This window comes from Penaeus vannamei, chromosome 17, assembly GCF_042767895.1.
Source record: "Penaeus vannamei isolate JL-2024 chromosome 17, ASM4276789v1, whole genome shotgun sequence".
NCBI lineage: Eukaryota > Metazoa > Arthropoda > Malacostraca > Decapoda > Penaeidae > Penaeus > Penaeus vannamei.
In genome coordinates this window covers 15932674-15937673 of record NC_091565.1, presented here as the reverse complement: position 1 = coordinate 15937673, position 5000 = coordinate 15932674, and the positions used below count along the sequence as shown (strand labels likewise).

Below are 5000 nucleotides of genomic sequence, written 5' to 3'. Positions count from 1 at the left end.
ATGGATACGAAATGGAGTAATTAGATTAGTATAGATAGTGAATCGGCTATTAAAGAGTTATTCTTTGAAAATTTTATTAGGAAACACGGTAAAGTTAATTGAGTAGGAAAGGTGCACGCCCTTATGTTACGAATTTGTTGGGTATAGTAGTAAATGTGAACACCAATAATAGCGACGATATTTGTAGTAATACAAGTGTGTCGTGCCGTCAAGCGATTGCCGCAGCATTCTGCTCTCGGGAAAAAATAATGGTACAGGTCCAGTTCCATACAACCTTTCTTAAAATGGGTATGATATATGATATATATATTGATGTCTGACCCATTTTACTGGCAAGAGGGGCCTGAAGAATTTCGCGGCATTTTTAAAATGACGAACGCCAGTGCGTGAGCTTCTCGGTATTTTCCAAGCATGCTATTGTACATCGAAACCGTGCGATTTATTAGTTACGACACCCAATGCACTGACGCACGTAGATAAAGGTAAATGGACACCGCCATATTATAGGGCGGAAGAAATAGTGGGATAGAACAGTGTAAGCTGCAGCGACCTCACATTTACTGGTAAATGACGAAAATATAGTGCGCGGACACCACTTAAATTCTAAGTCGCTCATATTGTTTACCTTGCCAGGAATAACACGAGACTGACCGCTGAACTCATTACTGCGATGTCCTAAGTAGTTCATGTGTTACTACGCGCATGTCAAAACAATATTTACCTAATTACCAGTGTATGCTGTTTCATATTTATGCTCTTAGCCTTTTATCAGTGTTATTACATTTCATTTGCGTGTTTTAAGATTGACATAGCCTTATTTAGAATAGTGCGTATCATGCTTTCCGAATTTCCTTTCACAAGCCGCCAGGTTGACAGCTTATCAGCCCTCTCATTTCCAGGTGGAATGCCAGTAAGAAATGTTAGGTTTCCAATATTTTGTTGATTCTGGGTTATTCTTAACAGTGACAAAGAACATAAAATAGACTTCAGTAATGATCCCAGTTTAATATCTGGGCCCATCAAGAACTCCAAATGCCGATAAAAAAGTTATTAAATCGAAGCAATCCAGATTGTGTAAAGAAACGTACGAAAGTTTCCAGATATAAAGATATTTGGTCTATTATTTTACTGTGTGAATGCCCAGCTCTATCTTGCCGTACATACCGAGGTGAAGAGAATGTGTCCTGTGAGTGTTGGGGGGTGAAGCTCCCCATCAACCCTCCCCTCGGGCAGTACCCGAGGGGAGGGTTAATCACGGCAACTTAAATTGCTATAGTAGACTTGTTTATTGTTCATTACGTTTTAGGTTGGTTTGGAACGTGTGAATTTCCGTTTTGCCAAAAGGTGGATTGTGTTCCTATAGAGTTTTTGAATTCTCATGCATAAGACCGTAGAATTTCAAAGATGGTTATGTCTGTAGAATTTCATTGACTGATAAGTGTTTTGTGCTAGTTTTACGCATTTTTTATTGTTATACTTCTTATTTTAAGCCTGTTTACCCCATAATTTCCTTGATGTACTTCATGCCTTCCCTTACTAACGGGACTATTAAATCAAGATCGTCGATGGAGAAATAGTACTCAATCATTGGATTTCCTGCAAAGGTAATCTTCTATATTACGTCCGCATAACCGATATCGACGATTTTGGTATCGTTGGATTCCTCTCACTCTATACAATGCAAATATGTAGGTTTTATTGTGCGGAAACCCCCCAATAGCGACAAACTTGGCCCCGATAGCGGGGGCGACGATGTTGGAGCGGCGGAGGTAATATATAGAATTACCCTAATAATATAACTTCACAGTGAAAATAATCATGGTTATTTACATGACATTCCATTGCAGGGGGCCGCCCCCCAACCCCCGCCGAGGAAACAAAACCTCCACCACATATTCACGGCAGGATAGAGTGCACACGAACTAGATGCGGAGCCTATAACCTACACTAACCTAGGATTTTTAGGGTACTAACCTGATTGATTAATGCCGCTAATTAGTAGGGAGGGTGCTCCTTTGCCACAGAATGTTAAGGAGGCAGGGTGCGTCCGGCAGGAGGTCCTAGGCCGGAGGATGCAGCTTTCTCCCGACGGAGGAGGCCGTGGCGGAAGCACATCTCTAGCATTTTTTCCTGGCTAGTTGCAATTTCGCGAAGAAAATCCGTCTCCGAATACGAGCACCCTCCACACTCGGCCATCGCGGCGGCTATGACTGACTTCTGAACGCGACGGTTATTTCGGTTAGGAATACGGATGTCGTTATTCCAGAGGACGGGAAACTCGACCTTGAGGCCATCGGTATAACATCGAAAAAGGCGCAAAACCCGCCTAGAGGGTGGGCCTCCCTGTTCATCCTGATTATACTACAATCGTCTCTATATACATTGCTGACTATGCTAAGGTTAATATGCTGATTCAGTGGGAATCTTACGATGTAATTGTAATATTACACCCTCCACTCCGACATCGACGATGATTGTGTAACGCTCTAGCCTACCGGGAATACGTGGTGGAGGTTTTGTTTCCTCGGCGGGGGTTGGGGGGCGGCAGCCCCCGCCCAGGGGGGTCACAGGGGGCACAGCCCCCTGCAATGGAAAGTTATGTGAATAACCATGGTTATTTTCACTGTTATATTATTAGTGCTATTTAACCCCGCATTTTTGCTGGAACCTTTCATGCCCTCCCCTGCTATCGGGGCCAAGTTTGTCGCTAACAGGGGGTTTCCGCGCAATTAAAACTATATATTTGCAATGTGGAGAGAGAGGAATCCAACGATACCAAAATCATCGATATCGGTTATGCGGACATAATATAGAAAATTACCCCTGCAAAAAAAACATTTGGAATAAGTTAAAGACACCGACGCGCGTAGAGAAAAAAAAATACACCGCCATCTTATAGAACGGAAAAAATAGTGGGAGAGAACATAGTTTAAGATGCGTAGGCCTTATATTTACTGTTAAATGGAAAAAAATGGCGCACGCGCCGCCGCGCAGAGACTAAGTCCAAATCAAACCTTCTGCAGGTTGAGTTACTTGTTTATGTCTACATTTTCTGTAAACTCGTTTTCTTTGTCTCATTTTCTGTTAATCAATTTTCTATAACTGCGTTTTCTATAAATGTCACGTTTTCTTTGCACTACTTTCAACCAACGTGGAAGCATTACCGATTACTAATATATTAATCCATTATTTAATCCCATTTCTACTAACATTTCCTCTCTTCCTTTCATGCTTGTACATTTATAGTATTGTTCTTTGTAATGTATATATTTTATGATTTATAATTTCGTTATCATAACGCAGTCACTGTTAACAATGTAACAACGTTACTGCCTCTTTACATAATCAAAACACTTTTGGTAACATTTGTGAAAAGAAAATTATCACTACAACCAAAATAACAACCTAAATCTAAACAAGTCAATAAGGAATGCAGCTGATGTCTTGAGCTCTCGACTGGAACATCAAAGGTCTTGAAAAAAACTACGTATATATGTTATTTCATAATAAAATATGATTTTAAGATATTTTAGAATTACAGTGTGATATCATACACAAATATATTACTAATTTTCTTTGAAAGCAAGAAAATAATATTCAAACAGCTCTCGCAACTTCGCTTCGCCAGGCTGTTCCAATACGATCGTTCGCCAGCCCTGGCGAACACGTCATGCTTTTAATGGTACGATATTCCCGGTCGCCCGGCGAAACCTTTCGCCAGCACCGGCGAAAGGTTTTAAAAGTACGGGTCTTGGTCTCTGGAAGGGTGCATCTTTCTGTAACAAATGCCAATGAAATATCTGCAGCGTATCACAAGGCAACTGGTGTGTTCTAGGTGTTTATAGCAAATTTGATAACTAATCGAAAATGGAGACCAGATTGCAAGAGGTGTGAGCCTCGTAACTGGTTTGCTTTTGTTTAAATAGGAAATATATATATATATATATATATATATATATATATATATATATATATATATATATATACATACATATATTTATTTATTTATTTATTTATTTATTTATTTATTTATTATATACAACAACCAAATGCCATAAATATCGCAAATGATAAGAAGTATTCGTTTTATCAACCAGCTAGAAATGCATCGTATCATCTTGTGCGTTAATAATTGCTTTTTGAAGTTAGGGAATTACAAGAAATTTATCTTTTAACGTTTATCAATCACCATTAGCGCAGACGAGAGCATTTATTATGTGAAAGTAACAGAATCCAAAGTAATTACATAACATCACCAGTATTACGGCAACAGAAAGCTCAGGCAAGCCCTTGAGGATACTGAACGATGATGGCAAATCGTGTCCGTAATGCTCGGCACTGAATACATGGTACCCATTAAATCAAACTGAAATCCATTATAGTAACCCCTGATATGCAAATCGGGTATGCATACCATTTAATAAACCCATATATTCATTTTTATAATATAAAAAGCCAATGGCTTTGCCGTAATTGAGCTACATTTATATGATTTTGACCATTTGCGTATTTAGCAAAATCAAGATTCGGTCCTTGGGCAATATTTCATTGTCAACGTATCGCCCATACCCCTATTTAAGATTGATATCTTAACGTGTTGAAATGTTTCACGCAATGTACAACACACATCTGAAATGACGATAATTAATGCGTGTTTAAAATATTAAGAAATGGGTACCATGTATAACAGGCAGTTTTGTGCAAATTACCGGATTATACCAGCAACAAACCTCGACAAATTCTAGCCAGTGAAAATCTCAGTAATGTTATTTTTTTCTCTGACTAATAAAAACTCATTTTTTAGGAAATCTGTGTACGTTGTCCATCTGTCCACTGTGTAAGAAGGTATACTGTGAAGTATTGATATATTAAAAGCCATCTGAAAGCTTTAGAAACCGCAAAATATATTTATCCCAAGAAATACTACGTCGAGGACATGACTGTGAAGTATAATAACGGAGGCGCAACAATAGAAGGTTAGAGCGATTTAAATAGGTTTT

At 38.9% G+C, this 5000-nt stretch overlaps 1 protein-coding gene across 1 annotated transcript in view; it reads left to right on the top strand.

Moving 5' to 3' along the window:
- LOC113823139 (thrombospondin-1-like) overlaps positions 1–5000 on the top strand; it is a 20947-nt gene that overhangs the window by 240 nt on the left and 15707 nt on the right. The gene's annotated exons all lie outside the window — the stretch shown is intronic.